The following is a 26,972-nucleotide window of genomic DNA, read 5'->3' on the forward strand; positions in this document are numbered from 1 at the left end:
AACCAAGGTGTTCCCCTCACTGCAAATTAAATATAGCTGTGTGTAAAATAATCTCATTTGGGATATAACCCAATGCAGAGCTTGTGGAATGGGTTTTACAGAGAGAAGTGGGGATGGCTGAAGCCAAGAACCAACAGACATGTTTTACAAGTCATTGCAACTTTTTTTACTTCTACTTAAGTCCTAAATCCTTCCATCTATGTGGAGCTCCATCCAACTAGTTGAGTCATACTCCACTTGTTACTTACAAACGGATCCAAATGGACCCAAAAAATGTGTGTTCTCTGAAAGGTCTCTTGGTTGATGCAATCATCTTTGTTTCCTCCTTCACTGTGCTTTTCATCACCGTGGAGCCTTTAGAATAACTCCGGCATTAGGAAAAGGGAAAGCAGAGGGGGAAAGGGTCTGGTACATGGTTGGCAGAACCACTGCAAATGTCAGGGTGTAATTGAGAACCTCTCGTCCCAAGTCATGTTTAGATAGTTTTAATGGTGGCAGGGAGTATGGGTAGAAAGAAAAGTTTGAGTCTTGAAAGGTTAAAGTAAAAACCTAGTTCAGATCACCTTTGTGAACATGATGGAAAGCAACTCCAATATACTGTGACCCACTGAGCCACTATTCAGGAATCTGCAGATCACGTCTACTAAAAGGGAACGTTCAGAGTCAAGCAAAAGTATTTAAATTCAGTCTTCTTATTTAAGAATTAGTGAATAGTTCTGTTTCTTTCTTACACAGTGGAGTCAAAGGGGATCAATTTTCTCACTCACTCAAGCCTTCTCTCCGGCCTGTTTTCTTGGGTTTTTGCAAATCTGTGTACAATTGTTCCCTGGTTGCGCTGCTTCCTGGGTGTATTCCTCTATGGAGTTGTGATTGCCAAGACATCCTTCTCCAGGGTCTCTGTTTCCGTTTATCAGTCTGTTACACTGTTTTCTATTGCATTAATAGTCACTTAGGACATTAAAATCCTTCTTTATTTCACCTGAGTACCAACGTACTCCAGCAGCTCCAGCAGGAGCTCTGAAAGTTCGCTGGCAGCCTTTCTGCTTCCAGCATAATTTGCATCCATTATTTTTGCATGTTAGCTCTTTCTGAGCGAGCTTTGTTCCCTGGCTGTGGCCCATAGCTTAAGCTTTTCTACCCATGAACAGACTGGGCTGTCGAGATGCAAGAACAGCTGAAGCAGGTGAGCTCGAGGGCAGGCAAGAAGACTTAAGCAGTTTTCCTCCCTGTGGTAATTTTAGCGTGAGCTGCACTGTGCAGGCAAGAAGCAGCAGCATGACAACTGAGAGGTGCAGGCATTATGCACCTTCTCCCTGCCACAAACAGAAGGGTATGCAGGTGTCAGTATTTCAAATGTCTAGATAGCCGTGAAGCAGTTGAACATGTTTCCAGTACTAATTATTTTATCAGTATGATCAAAACCATCTATACTGCTGATTCAATGTGTATTCAAAACGCATTCACTGCCTTCTCCTGCCTGTTGATACAACCCAGAATTTACGATGATGTTCAGAATGTATTTTGCGTGTACTACAGCACATTTCTGAACAGCAGGCAAGCTGCAGACGGGTGGGTGGCTGCTGGTGTAGCTCTGCTGAGCGAGGGCCGAGGCTGGCTGGTCCCAGCTCAGAGCGCAGCAGCTCCCGTGGCAGAGCCAGCCGGGCTTTCCGCAGGGGGAGCGGCGGGGTGGGGGCACATTGCCCTCCACCTGGGACCCACACCTGTGACAGCCTCTCTGCACCCTCCACCCAAAGGGAGGGAAAAGTCTGTTCTATGCTGCAACACTATTTCTGTCTGGCTCTTTCTAACTTGCTTTTAATGCATTTGTTTTTAACTCTTACACCTTGCCCTCTTCACCAGAAGTGTCCGGGCTATGGGTGCACTGGCTGCCCTGAATGCTGCGACCTTTTGGTGTCTCCACAGATCACAAGCACAACTGTATGCTGCCCAGTTACATGGTTGGTGTTGCAGAGGGGTGCACAGGAATTTCTGAAACCACCGTGGCTGTGCGGGATAGAGCCGACGGCAGGATTAACCGGGCACAGTTCTCATCTCAGTAGCTAGTGGGTACAGGCTGCTGCCATTTTCCTCCAGACCAATTTTACTAAAATATCAGATGTTTCTATTGGTATTCTTGATAATCAGCCAAGAGCTCTACGGTCCTGGTCAGTTCAGCTGACATGGCCCTTTCTCCATTGCCCATTTATGTTTTATCACAGTATTGCTTTGGAAGTGGCAACAGCAGAGCCAAGGCTCATAGATTTAAGTCTGTAATGCGGGGAGTGGGACACCCTAATATCAAGGATCTTGATACTACCTGCACCAGCAACCTCTACATTAAGCAAGAAAAAATGATTCTTTGTTTATTAATAATAAATTCTGCTTTTATTACTGCTTTTTTAGTAACCAGATGTGTATTTGAATTTCCTGAATTTTATGCATCATCTGGATGAAGCATCTGGATCCACCTCATTGTGTAACCTTTACTGACAGAAAATATTTTGGACTGGCAGCTAAAAGGAAACAGAGAGAATCAGCTGTTCAGTGTGCTCCAGAGCCTCTTGGATTGTCCTGAATGAGTGCACCAAGCTGATCTGAAGCAGAAGGGAGCTGGTAGCCATGCAAGATACTGGAGTTCTGTTCTGACCCCAGCTCAGGCAGAACACCGTTTATCTACATCTGTGAGCAGCAAATTTTTCCCCAGGCTCACTTGGGTGCAGAAACATTTCTGTGTATGGAACTGGAAGCCACTGGTAAAACCTACAAGAACGAGCTCACATTTCTATGGACACCTACCAAAACAAAACCTGGTTTTCCCCCTGAAGATAAATTTTCATAGTTGAAATGCAGCTACATGTATTTGTAGCTGCAGATGGATGTCCTTTTCCTTTATCCTCACAACAGCGAGTACTGAACAGTAGGAAAACTCTTGCAGCGGTGTTTTTGATCGTTTTGATGTATCTGAGCCTGTCATTGGTGCACAACCTCCATGGAAAAGGTCCCCTCCCTTTTCTGCCATTTGAATGATGTTTCCCTTCAGGGGTATTCTCTGAAAAGTCAAATTATGTGTTCTGTGTGGTGCAGCGTACAACAAATGCCATGAACTCCTCCCCTCGAGCAAGCTGAACAATCCCTGCAGACCTGTGCAGGCATCACAGGACCATTCTTAATATTCCAGAAGTGACTTTTACAATTGGTCTGGTTAAATGGTATGTTGTGTGATAGCATTCTTCATCTGAGGGAAGAATGCACTACTGAGTGGTCAGACAGTGCATGCACAGGCAAAGTCACCATCACTGGCAGAGCACAGCATCTTGATTTGATTGCGCTGAATTCCCTAACGTCAGAACATGCATGAGGAAGAGCTGCTGCGTTTGTTCAGTGCCCTAAATTACCATGCTGAACCAGACAGTGAGCAGAGATGTATCTTGAAGATGATGCAATGGTCGAGGTGGACAGGTGTTGGCTGAAATGGACAGTCAGGAGCTCTATCTTGTCTGAAAATCTCAGCACAGATCAAGGAAGTTTTCACAGGCATATCACACCAGATTCCTGCTTTTCTTCCACAGTGTGATGAATGCATACAATTTTTACGGAATCTAGAACTTTCTATGGATGATACTTTTAGCACAGCACTCAGCTGCACAGGATAGACACCATTTCCTTTCTTTCCCAGCTTTGCTCTGTCACTTTGAGGGCCGAGGGTGATTTTCAGGTTTACTTTCAGGTGCAGGGTTAAGTTGGACTTAACATTTTGAAGGTATAAAATGGTCTTCAGAGAAACATGGAGGTCTTCAGGGAAGAGAGATGCAGGAGTGGGAGGATGCTTTGTATAGTATTCAGCCCTATCTTTTCACTGGTCACTTTGACAGTGGATCTAGTTCTGAAGAGATCCACAGCAAAACACAGTCATCCCTTGTACTGGCTCCTCTGCAGGGAGAGGAGGTGTGCGGGCCTGAATACGCGGTATATTGCAACCCCAAATTTTCAGACTTAAACTCAGTGAATACTCAGAACTCTGCCAGCACTGGAGAGGTGTGAATCCTTGGCACCTGTGTAAGTGCACAAGTGGGATTGCAAACCTGGGCACAGCCCACTGCTTTGCTCATGTCATCCCTCTCAGCACCCCTGTGTTAGCTCTGCATTTCCTGTTCTCACACAGATTGCGGGTCCACTTTGAAAGCTGCTGTCGCTCTACCAACCTTCAGAATAAAAATGTTGTCTAGTCCTTCAGCAGGAGCAGCTTCCATTGTCCATGTGTTAAATGAGGTTAAAATCTGTTCCCTCTAGATTATTTCATGTCTGTCATGGCTGCCCTTTATCCCAAGTAGAAAGATGATGTCTGAGAGCAAAAATGTGTTAGAAAACCAGGCAGACAAGGAAGCTCTGCAAAGCCAAATAAGTATGTGTCTTAGGCTTTGGTTTTGTGTGCAGGGGCACAGATACTCATTGCACTTGTGAGTTATACCGAACCTGTTTCACTTCTGTTCACTGAATAGATTGCATAAAGAATTGATGTCTATTACTTGTCTGCTTGGGGTATTTACAGCATAGTAGTATGCACAACACCTTTTTTTACCTATTGATCACCATTCTTGCCACAGAGCTGCCCTGAGCTCTTTCTGGGTGGTCAAAACAGCTTTAGGATCTGCAGCGAGGCACAGATAAATGTGCCGTTCAGTTCCATCTTTCTAACGTACATTCGATTGCTTTTTTTCACAGTTAATTTTAAGAAATACATGTTACTGTCAAATCCTGTCCGCATTAAGTAATAGCTTACATATTTGATGCATTTTTAAATTACATTTTAAAGAAGTTTTCTTAAGATTATAATGGAGACAGTCTGTCAAGAATGCAGCGAGCAGCAGCAAAGGGGAGCATTCCAACGGCATTACCAAGGCCCTCTGCAGCCGCACACCCAGCACGCAGGCTTTGCTTCGTTATGCCTAGAGGTGTAAGAATAGCTGTGAACAGCTAATAAGAATCAATGCTATTGGAGACATCTGTTTCAGTTTTCATTTTTCAGTGTTATTAGTGCTTATTGGTACAAGGCTCAGGAATGCAGCCAATCCCTTTGAAGTGAAGTGTATTGTAAGGCTAGAGGCATTGTGAGCCTTGTTGATGACCCTGTGTGTAACCTTTCAATTAAACATCCGTAATGCATGGAATGAGAAAAGACCTTCTTAAAAGAGAAGACTGGTATACTGAAAATCACATCGCTGGCATTTTAGTATTCATTTTTGATTTTATAAACTAATGTCCAAATAAACAACAGGGGCTTAAATTTTTCAAGATTCTTTAGTTTTTAAAAAGACTCTGGTCATGTGAATAAGTCATTATTCTTTTAGTTATAAATATATAGTAAAAATGCTTAATCTGTGCACAGTACAAGTAACTGGAGAAAACATGGCTGTTTTTTCTAAACCTGGAAAATAAGACAGAGACAAACCAGAGCTAAAGTCAGCTGCCAGCCACATCCTGCTTCCCTCAAAAAGGCAGTCCTTATCACATGTACCTACAACAAAAGCCTGGATCAGGAGGGCAATTTGGCTTGTCAATAAATTGAGCTGCATAAACTCCGGCAGATTAGAGCGAGGTTTTCAAGAGAGGCATTTTGCTGATCACAAGGAGATCAATGCAGCCTTGAGAAACCCTACCACAGGTTTGGGAAGCCCCTCAGAGACGCAGCACAGTCTGGGCTGGTGGCCCTGCACGCAGGGCACTCTCCGGAGGCACCTCAGGGCAGAGGCTGGGTGGGTTCAAGAGATTGTCCCAAACGCAGCACTGGTGATGTAACCTGCAGAAAGCTAAGAGAGACGAGCTATGTGGGGACGATCACTATTTTGAAGTCAGGGCTAGCATACTTTAAATCCATACACAGGAGTAGTTTTTGAACCCCTCTGACAGTCTGATAAACCAGTTCCTAGCACCACATAGTAACCTCTGAGAAAGGTACTTCTATCAAGATAAGGAGGAGTGTATCCATCTGTCAAGTGGTTTTTATTCAGGTGATAACTGGCTGCCGCTCGCTCGTGGAGGACAGCGCAAAGTTCTGCTAGTCCTTTGCACAGATCTAGCAAGTCTATTTTGGTATTTATCTTACCACGAAATGCTGTGAGTTCTCCTTCCTAACTGCCTTGAGAGAAAGCAAGCGACAGTGTCTGCCCGCTTTTTCTGAGTGCTGTATCTGGGCCATGGAGGGAGCTGACATTCAAATGGCACGATGTGGCTCTGGTACCTGGCATGTTTTAGCTAAAGAGACTTCATGCTGGCTGAATGCAGTATTGACAAGTAAACGCAGATGAGCAGAAGTGGGAACAGCTTTACGGCATAAGGAGTGGTACAGTAGGTGAACAGTGGCAGTGGTGCCTTCGTCACTGTTCTTTGCTTCTCATTAGCCGTGGGGAGGATCAGCTCGGGTTTTTCAACAATTGGTGTGAAGTTCAAACTCATTAACTTGTGTTTTTTTCCATAGAGTGATTAATACAATTACTTAATTGCACTTAAATGGAAAGAGTTACAAATATTAGCAAGAATCAAACTGTAATAAAAATAGGCCAAGAGGGAGATGAGAAAAGTGGCAGAAGTTAGTTGGCTTCAGAGATGAGACGTTATGGCCTACATGTAAGTGGGAGAGGAATTACTTAGGATCGTAAAAGCAGGAACGATGAAAGGAATGAATAATGGCAAACCTTGGGCTGGCAGGGAGCTCTCCTGGGCTGTGAGAAAGTCTCATAAGCAAAGGGTGGAGAACATTTAAATTAACTAGACATTTAAATTATAACTAGGACATTTAAATTAACTAGAACAAGGTAGAGTAGAAAATGTCTTCTGGAAAAAATACCTCTGTTAGTCCTTTGGGATGAGATGCAAGATGTTACAATGCTGATAAGTTAGATTTGTGCTTTAGAACAGGCCACCAACATTGCTTCTGGGACACAGCTTGGCCTCAGCTATAAAGAGGACAAAGGCAGGTTTCGAGGCTGTTTTACACACCCCGGTGAGGCTCCAGCCAGAGCCTGCTCCCGAAACCTCCAACGAGACTGTGAAGGTGTCCTGTGGTGAAGTAGCAAATGTACGTGTGTAGGGAAGCAGCATCAGGGTGTAAAGGTTTTTTGGCTGCCTAAATAGGGCCTTCAGGGAGAAATATGCCGAAGAAGAAAGGACGTGATCCGAGTGGAGGCTAAGCAGCAGTACCAGCTGGATCTGCCCGAGGTGCCCTGAAGGCATCCTCATGTCTCATGCCTGTGGGTGTCATAGTTCATGTTAGTTTTCTGCAAGGTTTGCCTACTATGAAAGCACATGAGCAGTGCCAGATCTCTTCTTCGCTCTCAACTTTATCCAAGAAACATGTCTTTTCTGATGCATAAAGTTAGCTTGCGACATGACACAATGCGGCATCCACCTGCATTATGTCTTAGTCATGCAATTCGAGATGGACACGGGCACTTTCATTGTGCTAAACAGCATTTTCTGCCACCATTATGTGCACCATCTCCTTCTGAGGCCAGTCTCTCAGTCCATAAAACCCCCTGGCAGATGTCTGCACAATGCTATAGAGGGACAGCCTTGGTGAGCATCAATAGCATAGGCTTATATCCACCCTATGGCTTCTGTCAGAAAACTGACAGACACTATGGGAAAATAAGACACATTTTAAGAACCTTGTTCTCACAAGGATTAATTCACTGAATAAAATTATATAGATGCACAACATTGTCTGACCCCCTCCCACCCTCATTTAAAACCGTAGTATCAAAATGAATGCCTACATACATCCATTAACTTAATCAAATTCATGGAAGTGGACAAATGGAAAAAGTTAAAAATTATTTTTAGTAGCCCCTTATGGGTTTTAGCTAGCAAGCCTTTCAGCACCATTTAAGGCTATGCCTGCAAAGTTCAGGTTGGTTGTTTGCCTGTATGTGTGCATTATAGAAAAAGCTAGCAGACACAGGGAAAAAAGTAACAGAACTGAGTTTAGTGTGGAGCTTTTGATATAAAAATCAAGTTTGACATGAAAAATCTTTACTAAAAGTGGATTTTTAAAAGTGTCATCGGATAGGTGGCTCTATTCATAGAAAATGGATCGGCAGGACAAATGAAAACCGCAGTCCTTCTAGCATGGCTGATCCAAAGGGAAAACTGTATTTTTTATCATGTAGATACATCACCACTGTGAAAAAATCCAAAAAATCCCAACTGAAACCACAATAACAATGGCAATTTTTTAATAAGCAAAACTGACTGTCCTGATTTTTTTTTTTTTTAAGTTCAGGTATGCAGGAACATATCCCATATTGTAGCATCATGGTACCAGGAGTGAAGCATCTCTTGTTCTGACAATAACAGATGTTGCTGAAAACAAAATTTTGCTCAAAGACTGCACCGACAACTTTGTGTTGTGACAGGACGGAAATATACAGCAGGAGCTGTACATATTTCCTAATGGATCACCACATTCAGGTTTCTTCAGAAAAAAACACCAACATGATGAGAAACAAAGCAGAATTCTGTGTCCTTTGTCATTCTTAACAGAATGACGCTTCAAACTGGAAAATGTTGTTCTTAAGGGGGGAATTGGTGCAAACTGAAGCACCATTTGTAGAAACACTTGGAATTTTTCACCCAGCTTCTGAAAAATGTTTAATAGCTCCTAGTTTCCAAAATATTGGGAACTCCTATGTCCTTTTATCTTGTCAGAGATGCCATCTCCCTGGTTTTTTTACAGAAAGTTCTTCATTGGATGGTATTTCTTTAATTTTCTTTATCTTTTTTGATCAGCTGTGGCTCAGATGTTTACATTTTAAATATCTGTATTTGCTGATATGGGAACAGGTGAGTACATGGTGATTGTTCTGCACTGGCTGGACAAAATAGCATGCAGATGTAGTTAGAGCTATACAACAGCACAGAAAGTGTTTCTATTATGCTGCAGAAATACAGATTTTTTAGAAGTCCCTATTCAATGCATGTTTGCAGGAACCCTTGAGTAGCAACAATAGCAACAAATCAAGTAAAGCTACCAAGGGAATTTTTCTTCATATGTAAAGAGTCATCTATGATTTTTTTTAATCTTCTTGGCACCACTGAATTGCTGTTTCCCAGCACAGATAGCAAGGATATGATTATGTTTTAGGCCAGGAACACTTTTTCTCTGAAAATCCGTGTAAGAATGCACTTAAATTTTTTTAACCTGACAGCCAGTTATAAAGAAACAAGGTGGCACATCGGGTGGATAGAAATGTGGAACAGAGAAAACTAGCCCACCGTGAAAGTGGAAACACGAAAACTGCACATTCTTATGCCTGGGGCTTCTTCGCACCTCAGTATCCTTAATTATGTTCCAGGGTATTTTGGCGTTCCTTCTATTTGCATTTAGATCTTTCATCAGGAAGTTAATGTTCTCAGAGCAAGTAAGATCTCAAACCCCATAAATCCTAATATTTAATACGTTAACGATATAGAGATAAGTATTTAATTTTACTTTATGCATGACAGAGAAGCCAATGACAAATAGCACTGAGTAATATTTATGAGTTTCATGCCTGGAGGAATAATAAGCACCTTAAATTGTTGTAAATTCTGACAAGGCACATACATTGAAGACTTTATAAAACTTTATGCATGTAACTACAACACTGTTCTCCCCGCCACAGTTCAGCTCCTGATACTTCCAGCTGCTGTGATCACAAAGCAGTATCTTCCCAAGCTGAAACAATCTGAGGGAACGTCTCCAACTGTCCTGCCTGATATTGCTCTGGCCTGCAGATTCCAGCTATGTTCTGGAAAGTGCCATGAAAAGGGAGGTAAGGAAATCCGTCGGAGTGCTATGGAAATAACATAAGTTTATTATATGTCCGTCGTGGCTAGAAACAAAATAGGGTTCTTCTTTCCTTCTTGTCTTTCATCATTTGTATATTAAGGTTACGTGTTCAGCATCTCCCCCTCCGGAATACAGCCTGCAATCCCTTCCCCCCCCACCACTAAGGCAGGTTCCTTTACCTGTGAGCCGAGCGTCTTCTAGGAGTGCCCAGGAAGCATCTAGCACCTAATTTTAGGAAACTACAAATCGCTATGCATTTCTGGCAAAGATAATCAAAGGCCTGGCAGAGCATTTGTAGGCTTGGCTAACTGTTCAACGGCACAAGTTTCTCAAGGTTTAGCTGCAGCCAGCAGAGGCACTTGAGGAAACTGGACAACTGTGCTGGCCGATGTTTCATAGGCAGTGTGTTTGCTCACTGAGTGACAGCTGGAAGGAGAGCCCTTACACATCCATGAGCACAGCAGCAATTTCTGCAAGCATTTTAAAACAATTCAGCAATGAAACATCAAGAGCTATAGGAACAGAAGATGGACTATAGCAAAAGAATTCTGTAGGAAGCCACTTAATTTCTTGGATTTTCAAGTGCATCTTATAACTGGATTCAAAAGAAACCACAATTGTACATGAAGGTACCAATTCTGCTGACGGTATCTGGCTCTGATAGTGGTGTCAAACTGAAGCTGCCTTGGTAGGCAAGGAAATATTTACAGATGGTAATAAGAGAGGATAACAACCTTGTGTAAAATGACACAGCTGCCAATTGCTATTAATGCTAACTATACACTGCAAGACTTAAAAGATGTTTTCCAATGTACGATTTTAAGAGCATTGTAGTAAGGAGTAGATGCCAGAATGAATGGAAAGAAACCTGCTGCATGAATAAAAATTGTTTTTTACCTCTGCTAAAAAAGGTGGTGAGCAGGGGTAATAAAGAGGATTGGCTACTTCAACTCAAATACTTTTTCTTTGAAATAAATGTACAGAAAAGAGGCAGTGGTTGGCACATAAATGGGCACAATTTTGTGACAGGGTTTCATGCATCATTTAACCAAGCATGATGAAATGAAGAGGGGTAGGAGGTAGGAATTTTCCTGTCTGTTCAGAGTCATGTTTAGACTGGTAAAGAGGTAGTTCCCCCATCTCTAAATACCATGTCTTACCACCCACCCTTTGTACCACTGCGTCACATCGGTGTGAACCCTGTGCAGTCCATGGGCTCTGCACGGAAGGATGTACAAGGCACATGCTCCAGGATATCCACTCCTGCTTGCAGAAGAGTTGTGCTGGCAGGAAATGTAGCAGCAGAACCACTGTCCCAGTCCTGCTTGGCAGGACTCCCTCCTCTCCTCTTTCATAGTAAAATCAAACTATTTGTTGAAAAAAATAATAAGACAAACCTTAAAAAACAAAACAAAAAACCCACACACAAAAAAAAAAAAAAACAAAACCAAAAAAACAAAAAAAAAATAACCCCAAAACCTACTACAATTCCCCAAAGCAAGCATCCTTTTTCCTTTTTTCCTTAAGGGCAATTTACACAACCTATACCTTGGATGGGACCTCTTCCAACAGAAGCTGTTTTGGTTTTACTCCGTTAATCAGGCGTGGCAGGAAACTGTTACCAGTTGTGCACAATGCATCTAGTTTCTTCCCTCCTCTGTTCCAAATGTGCTTGGACTTATTAAGGTACAGAAGACTTTGAGAAATGTGTGTTGTGGGCTTGCCAAAATAAACCACAAGTGATGATGAAGCAATAATGTATTTAACAAAGTGTCATGAAAAAGACAAGCTGCAAAATCTATTTGCTGGGCTGCTATCTACACTTTAGTGTCTGCAGCTGCACAAAACAGAATCCTGTGTATTTACTGAGTGCTCTGTACGCACCGGACTGCCACATGAATTTACCCAAGTTCATGTGCTTCACTCAGACTCTGATCTTGGTTACAGTTATTTAAATTCTGATGCCAACTGTTGAAAATATGTTGGATAGAGGAATATCCTTTGATAACAGCAAAAAAATATTTTTGCCAATACCTTTAGAAGAGACCTCGTGAGCAAGACGTGGCCACAAGAGGAAGAAAACTCCATCAGTTCTTCAAATGCCAGACACTAGGACATGATGGGACTGTCAGAAGCAGCCTCGATAGGAGATGTCTCCTTGTGACAGTTATGTTCACTTACTACAGGTACAACGTTCAAGCCTGTCACAGTGACAGATGCACTAACATTGACATTTGAACGGGCAGTGGAAGCCATAACTGTTATTTATAGAGCATTCATCTGGACTCGGTCAAAAGTCTAGTTTTTTCTTACCACAATGGAAAGCTTAGAGGAAAGCAAGCACTGGTACTGGAAGTAGAAAGATACTGGAAGTAGAAAGAAAGGTTGGGCTCCTGCAGGGGAACAGACAGTGACCACTTCCTACTCCTCCTGCCAGGTAGCAGGTGTCTGTGTGGTGCTTTGCCCCTGCCCTGCTTCAGAGAAAATGCATAAAACATCCGCCTGGTTAAAAATGCGATTTCACTTAATGCCAGGCCTCAAGGCTGTGAACTTCACTTGCATGGTTATGTCATTTAATTCTCCTTTTGATTTCCTATATGATTTTTGTGGCTATCTGCTCCACAGGAAGATACTGACCTTCCCTGAGGGGCAACCTCATCGTTCTCTGCAGCTTCCCAGGGAGGGGGCATGGAGAGGGAGATGCTGAGCTCTTGTCCCTGCGATCCAGGGACAGGATGCCTGGGAATGGTTCAAAGCTGCATCAGGGGAGTTTTAGGCTGGACACTTAAGAAGTGTCTTTACTGAGAGGGTGGTCAAACCCGAGAACAGGCTTCCTGGAGATGTGGTCGATGCCCCATGCCTGTCAGTGTTTAAGAGGCATTTGCACAATTACCATGCTGTAACTTTTGGTCAGCCCCGAAGTGGCCAGGCAGTGGGACTAGATGATCATTGTAGGTCCCTTCCAGGAAATAGCCTGTTCTGTTCTGTTCTATATTCCATTCTCTATTCTGTTCTGTTCTGTTCTATTCTATTCTATTCTATTCTATTCTATTCTATTCTATCCTATCTTATTCTATGCCATTCTCTTCTAAGAAAAGACCTTCCCTTTGCCTGCACTGCAGTGGACTATGCTACTGTGTGTAAGGGGACACAGGGGGCAGGGGACAGATTGCACGACTATCCATGAAGGTTGCAGGTGGTGCAGGGCTTTTGTGGGGGCCATGGCCTCCAGACTGTTGTGTTGTTGGTGATGTCTAGAAAGTATGACCATGACTAATCAGTGAAAAGCAACTGTGCCTGCTATCTGATACCTGGGGGAAATCCTTCATCTCCCACAGCCATGTCACTGCATCCACATGTGTGAGTGCCCTGCTGCCAGCCCTGGAAGTGCCATGCCACTGCTGGGACCCAGGAGCCAAACTTCTAGAGGGGTGCAATGATATCCTGGTCACGGTAGCACAGGTCCTTGTAGTGCTGATGCAGAGGCACAATGAGACACGATTAACCACTCCCTTTGGGTATCCCTGTGAGATGCATGGTGCAGCAGGGACTGGAGGGCCTGGACTGAGGAAAGCAAGAAGGACACGTTACCGAGACAGTGTTTAATGTTGCAGTGTGTGCTGTATGCTCAGCTGACACAGCAGCAAGCCCAGGCTCTCCTCCCTGCTTGTTGACTTGCTTCTGCACTTGGCACCTTCCCTTCCAAGACAGGTTTTCTAAAAATCAGATATAAGTATATCCACCTAATTCTATTAATGTATTTTTTATTCTATTTTTTAACTGAGCAGTGGAGCCAGCTCTTGCTATGTTTTGTATTTTGGGTGAGAGACATGCACATAAAGGGTCTTGAACAAATAGTAGCATTCTGTTGTGCTCAGTGCCCATCTGTAACTCATTTTCAGCTCATTCTAGGGCTCCAACTAATGAGTGTACTGAGGACAGTCAGAGCAAAAATAAAACAAAATTCAGAAAGTTGGTGAAATGCTGTTTTTCTTGGCAACAGGAAGGAGCATGGACTGCCACAGGGACATGCCTGGTAAGTGAGGGATGCATCCTCCCATCACCGGCAGATGGGTATCAGTGGGCGACTGCCCGGGAAAACTGAGACCCACTCATGGGAGTGGGACCAGTACATGGGCAAACCTCAGCTCAGTGCTGGAGGAGCCTGCTGCCACGCACGTCATGTGGGGCCATGCTGCCCATGGGGTCCCTTTCCCACTCTGTTCAGCCAATAACTGAAATATTTTAAATGTATTATTTCAATCAATGTAATAACTAATACAGACAGTAAAACTGATTTCTTAAATTTAGGAATGCTACCAGGTGAAGGAGTCTTAACATAGATGGGAATCTGTACTGCAGAAACAGTGGCAAATATGGACTGCAATAATCCAATTAACAACAACTCTCATATGAGGACAGCATAACCTCTAATCACGATGCTGATTTGAAGTGCATGTATGAGGTGAAGAAGAGCTAAGAAATTAGCAGAAGTCACACAGCATCAGGAGCCCTCAATCTGAGTTGCTGTTCACAAAGCCACCTCCTCCAAAGCCCATTTTAAATTTTTTCTCTTTTGCTGTTGCCTTCAAAAAGCATCTTTACTGAAATCAGGTACTGCCCAGGGCATGCAGTTGTTGGAAGGTCTGGCTGCCTTGAGCTTGCAAAGTCAGAACAGAGACTGTAGTCATCCGAATTGTTCTAAAAATAAACTTCACTCCTTGCTTCTGCACCCCCACGCCCCACTCCCTACTTTTCCATCCCTACTGTTAGTGCTTCTTCCACCCACTCTGTATATAAGACAATGAGTTCAACAGGCAATGCAGAATAGAAATAGGAATACAGAGAGAAATCCTGGAGTATCTGACAGGGAACTTTGGACTAAGATGATATTTCACTATCAAAAAGAAAAGCTGCCCAAGGGAAATGAAAGACAGAAGCCAAGAAAGAAGGTTCTAAAAAATAAACTCAAATTCAGGAGCCCTGGGAATTGAAGTGAACTGCAAAGAACTTCTTTTTCTCCAGAATAAAAGGTAATAACCAGGTTTTTGTAGTAGAAGCTTTCCCAGACTCATGTTTCTTGATTTTCTGCCATGATTACTGTGTGCTTATTTCATACAGCTCTTTGGTCGGTGCTGTTTCAAGTCATTCCTCTACCATCAGGCTGGGTTAAGCTCCCAGGATGCTCCCACCAAGTTAACAAAAAAAAGGGACAGACTTCCAGAAGCTCTGCTTCTAACTCCTTGGGTCTTACTTCTTTTTGGTGTCCTCATTGTATTCATTGCTTCCAGCTTAATTTGACCTGACTGGAACTAGCTTGCTCTTTGTCTTTTCTAGACCATTACCAGAACACGGAGGAGCAGCCAAAGCCCTAGTAAAGAGTGTGTGGCAGTAACAAGCTCTTTTCAGCAGGACAGGCAATAACAAATATTTGGAGATGGCACTTTTTTCTGGTAAGTTATTGTTTATATTATTACATATTACAACTTTTTCCCTCTTCTTGTTTAGCAAAATTAATTTACAGCTCTCTGCTGTTTCTGAGTTATTGGCACTACTGAAGAGTGCAAGACCAGTGGAAATGTCAGGGTATCTTTTTTCTTTTTTAGTATCAGGGCTGTATTTTTCTTTTTTCATGATGAGTTTTGTTTCAATATAGTATTTTCAAATTGTAAGCTACTAAGTAGGAGGCTAGGGATCAAAGAGCTATTGAAAAATGAAAAATTTTCATGAAAAAATTCAAAGCAGAATTGTGGAGGAAATGGATGATGGAACAAACAATGATATTTTCAAGGATAAGCAATGGTGACTACACTTCTCAGCAGCAATTCAATCAAAGTGATAGTGATCAGACATGTGACTGATCACATGCAGGTTGTTGGGGGTTCTTGCAATGAGTTAGTGCCACTTAGATTCCCTGCCCCTGCGCAGCACCAGCTCATGTCGCTGGAACGACTCCTTCCCTTCAGAACAGCTATGGGTGGAAGCTGCTGGGCTGTGCTGGCCAAGGTCAAGCACCTCAGAAATCACCAACCCCTATATTGTTGTCTGAGGCTGAGCATAGGGACTCACTGGTGGGTGGTGGTAGCCAAGGAGTTGATATCAGGGCAATAAATCCACATTTGGGGCTGTTGTCTACTGCTACAGAAGGTCAGGTCTAGGCCATGGCTGAGAGAGTTTTTACTAGCGTCTATTTAATTTAAGAAAAATTAATAACAAAACATAAAACACATGGTTTGTTGAAAGTATTGCAAAAAGATTTTCAAATGTGCGTTTCAAAGCTTTGCTTAATAAGGATCCATGGCACTCTTGCTTTACTTCACTGGTTTAACAGGATGCAATGAAGATGCTGTCCCTCTCCAGCCCCGGCCAGGATGATTGAGCCACCTGAATGTGGAGAAGGGTTTTTTTAAGTGTTCAGAGTAGGGACAGGCTGGCAACCAAGCAAGGTTTAGATCTTACAGGCTTGTCTTTCTCTACTCCGCAATCTAATGAAAGTACTTCTTTGCAAGGAGAATTTTCCTGCACTCCCAAACAAGTGTTGCAAGAGGATATTTAAAACATTGCTGTCGGTGCCTTCTAGCACTAAAGCTAATTAAGTTTCTTTCATGTCTTGGAGGACTGTACATGCTTGCTTTCAGGAGGGTGGCAAAGTGCTGGTACTGCCAGGAGACCTCTGTCAATGTGTGAGGTACCTCTGCAGTCAAAAGTAAATGACAGTCAGAAATAGGTAGCGCGTGCTTATGATATAGACCCAAGAAGCTAAGATTGACATTTTCTGGCAGCAGGTTTGTTGTGGTTAAATATCTTTTTTCTTTAGCCAAGGAAAAATACTCACACAAAAATTACTTGATCCGAAGCAGAAGAATAGGATTAGCATCAGGAAGGGGTGTCTGGTGGCAGGCCTCCATGGTATGAGCCTCTGTCCCTGAATGGGATTCATTCTTCCCCAGCTGAGCCGGTGGGAAGTTCTTGCTCTTACAGGAAAGTGCGCAGACCGCTGCAGTGGTGTTGTTTTTGCTCTCGTGTTATGCCCTTTTGCAGGGGTCAAGAGTTCTTCCATAAAACTCACTCCAGGCTATAAGTCCTAGCATAAGTAGCCTATGTTGCCTGTCCTCCCAGAAGAGGTTTTATAGATGGGGTACTGGAGCCCTCGTGAAACGCTTGTCAACCCAGCACTGTTTGCTTATGCCAGGTTCACTGGAAGGAGACCTTGCTTCACTCTTCAGCCTGTCGTGGCAATTTTTTTCACACATTTTCTCTATCTTTTTTCCACAGCCATCTCTCAGTGAGATCTCTCCACCACTGCCAACCAGCTCTTCCAGGCTGTGCAGTCTGGCACAGAAAGAGACAAAGCCAGACTGAGTCATTTACAAAAACAAGGCGCTGCCCATTATTTTAGCACGCTGGAGTGGACTACTGCTGGGAGATCTCGAGTGCCAGACAATAAATGAATCCTCTCCGGTTAATCGTCACTGCTGCCAATGAGACGGAGGTTGGTCGCCCTTGCAATAAAGGACAAAAGTCTTTTCTTCTACTCTTTGTTGCCTGTAACAAAGCTGGTTGGACGCAGCTGGGATCAGGCCCACAGCTGATCCTCCTCTCCCCCGCCCCTGGGCCATTCCTTTTAGCTCAGCTGGGGTAGCCTGGACAATAGGGAATCTGTGTTTGCTGCATCTCAGGATGTTAGGGCTGTAGTTTGGACAGCCCAAGAATATGTGTGTATTCTCCCCATTGATGTTCAGGGGCTTGATACCGCTTTGTTTGGTTTGCTTTATTGAAAGGTAAAACGGAAGAGCGGATAATGCCCCTGTTTAGAAATATAGATGCATGGTGACATAAAAGGGACGAGAAAGGAACATTTCAGACATGAGACCTGCATCCATACTCTGTGCAGCAGAAGGTGGAACTGGAGGGAAGCTGTTATACCAGCTGTGCTGCCCCACTGCAAGATTTCCTTGGGCAGGATCCTTCCCACCAAGCAAAGCCCTGGTCCACGTTCAGATAACAGGCTGCCCCGGTGTAAGATGTCAAGATAATCTGCCAGTTCCTCCTGGCCTCTGGCAGGTAGCTCTCCTTGCAAGAGTGAACAGGCTGGTCTGACTCGGTGGCAAACAGACAAGCCATCAGAAAATGATGATCAGAAAATAGTGCTCTCCCTTTTCCGGTGTTGGAACTTTGTTTCCCCAATGTGTTTGATGTAGGTGCATTAAAAGTACAGGGTAATTTTTTCCACTCTCTGTTCCTGTATTCTTGTGGTTAACTTTCCCCTAGCTTGGGAGCCAGCAGACAGATCCTAGCATGTCCATTTTGTACCCACTTGTGCCTCAGCAGGAGATAGAGCTAGCTGTGTAAGCTGTGCCTGTCTCATTAGGACCTAAACTTGTTACCTGCTTCCCCACATTTTGACCTGCTGGGCCTTACAGGAAATCACTGCAGAGCATCCTCATTTCCATAAAGCTTACTGCTACCAAGAGCATCCCAGCATCCAGCCACCTTTCCCACAGTTTATCATATGTGGCGGCTAAACTTCATTTATTCTGTATATCAGTCTAAGAAGCTGTGTTCACATCTGCACTGAACACCTAAGGGACAATGCCCAGTACTGGGGGTTAAAGAAAAATATGTCCTTTTCCAGATCATACCCAAGGAGCTGGAGACAGCTCCAAACAGCAGTGGTCTCCTCCCCACCTCTCCTTGCTGCTGAGTAACTGTTTTCATGCCTTTGGTGCAGAGTAGTGGAGGCTGATAAGCATCTTTAAAGAGATCATTTAAGTTCTATTTACCTATTCACACAAATAAAACTTGGGACAACATAAGCAACATCACATTCTCTGGCACCTAATGTTAAAGGTATGAACGGCTCTTAGTCCATTTACTATTTTGGAATAATGTATTTCCTGATTTTTCAGATGTCATTGGATTATTGATAGTTATTGTGTTCTATCTGCATATCAATGCTTGTACTCCCTCTGCAAAAGATGCTCGCTCACCTAGAAGCCTGTGGAAATTGAATACATATTCAGGACTCAAAACAATTCTTGCCTGATGTATTCAAACACAGCAGCAGAATTTCATCACCTACCTCACCACCAAATTCTTTTCAGATCTTATCTTTTCCAGTCATAAGCTAAAAAAGATGCATGATATAATATCCTACCAGTGCTGCAGGGGATGTGACTCCATAGGTAATTTGTGAGATAGATGTTGGGAGTGTCCCTAACTAAAACTGTTTGAGCATAAAATTACTGAGCACAGTGCTGAAATGGTGGATCACCCACTGGCCTGGTCTAAGATTTCCAGAGGGCTTCTAGGATCTAGGTGCCAAAATACTACTGAATATCAATTAAAATTGTGTTTCTATTTCAGTTCCCTGAAACTGAACTAATCCTTCCCATAACATTTCTTTCAGCTTTTGGCTGGTGATTACATTAAAAATCCTGTAGACTTTGATCATAACAGGCATCATTGCTATGGAAACCGAAGTATGAAACACTAACAACTGGGCTGACTGGACAGACTGAAAAATTCACTGGCACCCCTGATGTGCAGAGGGTAACTGGATCCAGAGGAAAGTCTTGTGCCTCTGTGCCTAACCAGCACACACTGTGTGGATGCTCATTAGAGAGCAGGAAAAGCACCATGTCAGGCCACGGGCAATGTTTGTCCCATAGAGTGTTTCTTTTATGGTTCTGCTCTGAGGATTCTGACTGTGGCAGGAGAGGAGGAGCGGTTTGGAGATGGGGTTTGTAGCTGTAATCTCAGTTTTCACTGGAGCACTGAACATGCAATTATTTTAACAACCAACTCCTTTTTAGTGTGTGCTCTCTCATTGTCCAAAGAATGTTAGTTCTCCCCTAGCCTTGCACTGAATCCATAAATAACTAGGACTGAAAACTGAAAACCATTCAGAGTTTCTCCAGATTCCGGGGAAGAAAGAGTTAGTCCATTAAAGTACCAGAAGAAAGGAGAATATTTTCTGTATGGGAGGAAAAGTTTGTGCTGGGTTTCACAGTGAGCTCTATTAATAATCTCATTTAAATGGTTCATTTTTTTTCAGGTTCAATGGAACATTATATTTTTTCAGATTCAAGATGTTCCCGTGGCTCAGATCCTTACCTATGTGTTGTCCCCTGTGTGTTTCCCAGGCACATAGCAAGTGGTTTTTGAGCTCTTTATCCTGTTTAGCTTCCAAGTGAGATCACACACAAGTAGCATTCTTTATTACAATTCCATACATGCATAAAAAATTAGCTGGGATTGATTATAACATAGTGCTTTATAGTTCTTTATTGCAACTTAAAACTTTATTCAAAAGACACCTTTGAAAGGGAGAGAGATTACAACTACTGTCTATGACATCATCTGGTAACGCTTTATTACTAGCGTCTTACATACAATTCTTCACAGAAAGTTATTAAAGAATAAATTGCTCTTTAATAGGAAGTTATTAAACCACTCAGAATAGAATCTTAATGGGGTATTTTTGCAAATTAATATTTCAAATAAATATTTGAACTATATACTGTATACATCCTACTGCACCTTTTTATTTTGGAGTCAACATTTTTGAAGTTTAGGTGCTATTAAACCATTGAATTCTTTGTTTACTATCTCAGCGCCATGTGAAATAGCATGATCTTTCTCGAGTGCAATAATACATCAGCAGTGATCAAAGGCCACATATGCTGATAATATGTCAGCATCAATTTTTTGTGTCCATGCTGAAAGGGCAGGGGAACACATCTCCACACTGCCTTCCCAGCTCATTTGTTGCACACAGAATTTCACTCGTGAATAGCAGCTGTGCACGGGTTTGGCTCTGTTAAGCTCCATGTGAAATGTTGCAGGATAGGGCAACGGTCCCAATCCCCTACTTCCTCAGGGATGCTCCACTCTCTCTACCATGTCCCTTCAGCTTCTAAGGCTTTGGAGAAGCCACCTTGCTCAAGTTCATGGGCTCAGGTGCTGCTGGGCAGCAGAGCCACTGCTGAGCGGGGTCGGGCACAGTCCAACTACCGATTTCATACCCAGATTCACGAAGGCTGTTGCCACCCACACTGCCACCGGCACTGCTAACGTGCATATCCGCAGGTGACCTAGGCAGGCAAACAACTGATGGTAAATCAAAGAGACAGAATTAAAAAGTGTCATATTTACAGATGGAAGTGCTGAGGGAGAATATCCACATGGCAGTTTAGGTGCTAGCCTGATACTTCTTGAAAAATCAGGTACTTCACATGGTACTTCATTTTTAATGTGAATTATTCATCTAGGAGCAGCCATCACGGATGGTATAATGTGAATCCTTCTATTGCATCCTTAGAGGGCCAAGAGACTCCTACATGCTATTGCAATACACACCAAAAAAACAGTGTTGTTTATGTCACAGAATGGCACTGTGGTAACACACAGGACTTGGGGTCAAAGCTCCCAGACAGGAACAGAGATATCGTGTAGGGTTTGGGTATACCCCTGGAAAGGGCAATAGTTTAAAGTGGGGGATCACCTCAGCCAGCTCCTTGGAACAACCTGTTCTTGCTTGTGACATGCCCAGTCTCCTGGCCTGAAGGACGCAAGTCCTGAGTGCTTTCCAAAGCAAGTGGGACTCCTGAGCAGCAGCACAGCCTGGTGAGTCAGCCCATGAGCATGCCTGCAGGCACTCCACAGGCACCATCCAAGAGCAAAACCAATGCCATTAGCAGGTATAGCAGTTTACCTTGCTACTTGCGTTCTGCAATCCTTTGGGAAGAAACGTATTAAGAGTTACAATAGCAGAGGACTGGAGATCAACAAATATTTCACTTGCTTTGGAAAAGGGCACTGCACTAATTGCAGCTGAGAGTATTCCTGTCATTCACACAAATATCCAGTCTCCTCTCAGATTTTGATATGCTTTGGCATCAGCTGCATCGTATTGTAATGATCCAAAGTTTGAAAGAAACAAAAAAATTATCTACTTTGATAGTAGAGGGAGTTGTCACCTTCTTAGTACATGTGAAGAGGATGGGCAGGTAATGTGTGTTGTGTAGTCTCTACGCCAGTTTAGAATGAATAAATCTAAACTTTCTAGACTTGGGTTGCACCAAAAAATAGACTACAAACACTGCAGCACAGCAGAAAATAGAAATATTTGGGTGGAAACTTTATGCAAAGAATATGGACTCTTAGAAATGGACTTCCCCCCCCAAATTTTACTCATGGAAACTGAGTACATGGAAACATGGACATTTTATTCATGGCTCTGAGTGACACAAGATGTTCAAAGTGAGTATGATGTGCTTGATATGGGTGTACAGCAACCGTTTTCATCAGAACTGCATTTCTAGAGACATTACAGGTGGCAGTTTCTAAGGCAAGATGCATATTGACTGACTGATGAGTGAATACAATGGATCCTGAAACGGCAACAATCAGCCATCTTACATGGTACATGCACTTGCATTTCTGACAAGAGATCAAAAACTAAGGCGGTAGCGGATGAGTTGTGGGAGAATGGAGCTCAGCTATGGTCTGATCAGGGGTGGGATATTGGAAGCCAGACTTTGTCAGAGGTACTCCATCCAGCAGGGCAGAGAAGCCCAAGGCTGCTTTCTTACCAACAACATTGCAGTACTAATACAAACAACTTCATCAGATGTTGCTAAGTATGTCGAGGACTTAATGGCCAGATAATACAGCAAGTCAGAACATCCATTTTGAGGCATGAGTCTGATGCCTCCAAGATGAGTTATGCTGGAGACATGCTGTTTTCTGATGTTTGAACAAAAGCCAGGCTTACCTGTGTTTGCTTTGATGTGTTAGAGCTTTGATACCCACAGCAACATGAAATCAAATTACAAAAAAAGTTTGGAGATCCATATCAGCTTATTATGGCAGCTATTCATAAAAATCTCTGATAGAAAGGAGCGCATATGTGATGTTTATATACATTCTTAGAAGCACAAGCTAGGAGACAAAGCTCTGATGCAAAATCAAGGTGTTAATGACAAAAACCCAAGCACTATCATACCTGGAAGTAGGAGTGACAGAAATCGTTACACTTGTGAAGACCAGTTCCAGACCAGACTGCTGGTCTGGGAGTTGCTATCTCCTTTACTTACCACCACAGATGATACATGACTCTTTTTAAAAAAGAGGCAAGAAACATCAGTTGGTTTCCTGACAGAGCATCACCAAGAGCAATTGTGAGCTTGGGACCTATTCACTTATGGCTGCTGGTTCCTTAGAGAAGGACAAGATCTCTGGACAGATTTACTTCCCAGGCAAAGTTATGCTGAGGGAGCACCCAAGCCCAAACCTTTTGGTTTCTTCCTGATACTGAGAAGGGGCAAGAGTTACTGTCTGAAATCACTGGCAAAAAACATGTGCCTGAATTTGAGTTTTCCAGCATCAGTAAGGATGACAGAGCTGTTGGGCCAAGAACTGCTGGACTGCAGGCTGCAAGTGAGCAGAAGAGCAGGTCAGTAATACTCCAGGAGACACATGAAAAGAAATCTAAAGAACAGTGTGAGACAGAAGGAGAAAGGGCAATTGAAGAAAGTCAAAAGATGTTTGCAGGCTAAAAAGAGAGGTATCAGAAGTCATCATATGAGAGAGAGCTAGTTTAGTCCAGCAGTGGTGTCCTTAGTACCAGCTTGGTTAGCCAAATTTTGTTTTCCATGTTTAACAAAACCTTCCGTACAAATTCAACCTTTGTTGCTCCTGTTGTGGTTACTTTGGTAAGTGGGTCTTGACTGGAGGGACCATGCTTGCTAGAGACAGAGCCTGCTTGTTGCTATAACTGTTCATTCTTATTCCTGCATCAGGAAGGAAAGTATTTGCCCCGAATTCTTCCAGGCTAATTATCTGGGGAATGAACACAAAAGCCAAGCCATGCAAGAACTGGAATGTGTAAATGATTTTTACTTTGCAGGGTCAAAGTGCTGGAGAGAAGGCTGCCCTGTGGAGCGCAGTCCTGCCCTCCATCAGCACCCGCTGAAGCGTCCACAGGGTCACTGAAGGCATTCTGCATAACTGGAGGGCAAGGTTTTCCTTTTGTTGGTCACGCTGTTGGTATGAGAAAGACCTGCATGTCTGATATATTTATCAGATTATCAGATATCAGGTTATTTGTAACCCATATATTGGAGAAATCATTCAGGAACAGTTAATCCTTGTGAAAATCCTGCTCTGAAATGCTGCCAGAAGCAGCGGCTGTGTTCTTATCTGCCATGTCAATGCCAGCCTGTGAGCAACAGTTTCTTGCCATCTAACTGGGGCATCTGACAGAAATGGTAGGAAGTTTTTCATCCAGAAGGGACACAGCGGATTCTGTTTTTAATGCTGCCTGCTCCCTGCGTGTGCCGGCCTTTCCTCCGGCACAGGCATTTTCTGGTATATGCAGGATAGCTGCGGAAATGCTGGTTTTGTCATGTCCTACAGGTGGAGCACGTGGGGCACTGCCAAGCAAGCCTCACCTGGAAAACCATTTCACACTGTGTGAGTGCACACTCACGCTGTGCGTCTATTTTGTCTCATCTTTTTGTTGATCGTAGCATGCATCCTCAGTTCATAATCATTTCTATTCTGCATCGTTCCAAGCCAGGTTCTTCTCAGTCTGCTGCTGTCAGACAGGATGTGCCAGTAAACTGCATACCTCGGTGACGATGCTCATCGCTTAACGTCACCTGGTGCTTTCCTGCGTTTTTCACTTTTCATGCTCTGAGCAGCCGCGACAAGTCTGAAAGGTAAATGATGTGCAGTAGAGGGGAAGATTGATTCTCCTGCAAAACTGCAAAAGAAATGCCACAACATCTTTTGATTTTCACACAGATATATATATAAAAGACATTGTTCATGTCACAGCCGTGCCAGGCTCAGAAAGACAAAACACGCTGTTTTCTTTTTAAACTGCTGCTTCCACTTCCCTCCCCCCTCCCTCCAGCCACCCATAAAGTGCCCACATATAAACTTCTTTTCAACAAAAGAATATTTTTAATTCATTAAATGTTTCCCTGCACTTTCTATCTGATTGGAATAACCATCTATGCTCTTTGGCAGCCTTTCTGAAAATAAATGCTATTCCCTGAATCGTAGGGCCTGTAAACGCCTTCTCTGACGGGAGTCCATCACGCAGTGGGCAGACACAACTTCTCTGAAAGTTGTGGTAGGACTTACCGCCTTACAGAGGCTTAAAGAGAATGTGCAAAGGTATTTTTCTTTAACTCTTTCTATACCTAATATACAATGGCACTCTAAATACACGCACATGATCCTCAGATTGCTGTGTGGTGTATTAGATAGGTTGTTCATAGCTCTTATTTTTAGGGCCCATTTTAGGGTGCTGTCCTGTTCACCTGGGGCTCCTCTCCTGGCCCTGAGCTGGCTTCGACTGCCAGGAGCAGAAGCATGGGGCACTGGGAGCTGCAGGGCACCCAGCACACATGGGTGTCACTCTCTAAACCATGTGGAACCACACGGCTGGTGCCAAGGGAAAGCCTAGGTACAGGTGCCACTGAGACATCACGTCACTGCGGTATCCATGTGTCACCCATGGCACCTGGATAGCCAAGGGGACAAGAAAAAGCTGCCTCTCACTGTTTCCTTGGAAGCTATATACTAGCTCCAGCCTCCATGCTACCCCAGATAAGGATCTAGGTCAGACTTTGATTTGGCAAAATAAGAGATGGATATCTTTTATTTCAGAGGAAATAAAGTGAAAGAAATCCCCAGACTGTCAGAGTGGAGCAAGTAAACTGCTTTTTAGATGGCTGCGAGGCAGAAAAGAGACAGGAAAATCAGGACAGGTATCTGGAACATACTGTAGTTTTGCAAGAGCCCTTTCGGGGGAAACTGGTCTTATTAAGATATTATTAATTGTATTTCAGAAATAACAAAATAATGATTACATAGAAATGTCATGTTGGGTAAACTTTTTATTTGATTTTCAATTATTTTAAAATATTAATGTTACTATTGTACTTGCATTAGTAAAAGTTTTAATCATTCATATCTGAATTTGATTCAAAACCAACCATTTAAGACTTTTTACCCAGCCTTCAGAAAGTTAGCTTTTCTTTCCAGTCAGTCACATTTTTCACTAGAATAAAAACTCCATTTTCCTCCAGTGTTACAAGGTAAAGTTTGGCAATGCAAAAATCATGATGATTGATAAAATATTACTCCATTGCTTTGGTTAAACCTGTTCATTTTTATCTACTCAGTCTGTGGAGGTTTGTTTTTCTTCCTGTGGTGTAATTGTTGCTTTTATTACAGAAACACAAATATTCCAGACTTGCAGATACCAGCTCCAGCTTTCAGAAACTCCTATCTGATAGCTAATTGAGGCATTGCTTCATTAGTAGTAGTAGCAGGAGCAGCCCAGTCTTCCTTACCCCTGTGGAACGGCTCTTTTTGGAGCGGTTAAGTAGAATATTGTAGGAAAAAGCAGTATCTGGTGAAAGCGAGGACTGGCGAATCTGGAAGGAGTTGTGACAGGGCGTAACAGTTCTGAACTGTTAAGTCCTGGCTGTCTCGAGATGGGTTTTAATGTGCTGGCTCTTCAGGGTACCCCTTCAAACATCTGAATGCTGCTGCATGTTTTGAGCAGATTAGAAAAGAAAAAGGTAGAGCATTCCTTAATGGAAGCTGAAAATTGCTGAAAGCAGTAATAGGTTTGATGTGCAAGTTTGAATAATAGTTTGAACATGTGAATTAAGGTCCAGAAATTTACTGTGATGCCCTCAGGGGCATGTCTTTGCAGCAGCTCTAAGTAGAGATAAGCAAGGTACCATGAGGATGAATTCATGCTTTCTGTAGGTATGGTAATTTGGGCTAATTAGGGCAGGCTCAGCACCACCCTGGTGCGGAACAGAAAGCTGTACAAAAATTCAAAGGAACTAAGCTGTCAACTTCAGTGAGTTCCTCATCCAAAAGACCTCACTTGCAATCACCCATGGAAAAAAGCTACTTGCACAGGCAGGCCATTCTGAAAGCATCCAGATCCATGAAAAACCATTTCAGTTCTGAAGAAGGTGAGATGCTTAGAGCTTCCTGCCAAAACTCCCTAGTGATGCTTGCAGAGTATGTAGGCTGCTGACAAGCCCTGCAGTGGGAGAAGTGCTGCCCAGTGTACAGCCAGGATCTGTGCAAACCCTGGGATGGCTGT

General features: G+C 43.2%; 1 protein-coding gene across 1 annotated transcript in view; it reads right to left on the reverse strand.

Moving 5' to 3' along the window:
* Positions 1-26,972, reverse strand: part of LMX1B (LIM homeobox transcription factor 1 beta) — a gene marked incomplete at its 5' end in the record, with an annotated part of 161,240 nt that overhangs the window by 17,093 nt on the left and 117,175 nt on the right. Inside the window, one exon of the mRNA XM_080401025.1 lies at positions 1-26,972. This exon is cut by the window's left edge and continues 17,093 nt beyond it; it is cut by the window's right edge and continues 15,472 nt beyond it.

Source organism: Falco punctatus, assembly GCF_963210335.1.
Source record: "Falco punctatus genome assembly, chromosome: 9".
NCBI classification, from domain to species: domain Eukaryota; kingdom Metazoa; phylum Chordata; class Aves; order Falconiformes; family Falconidae; genus Falco; species Falco punctatus.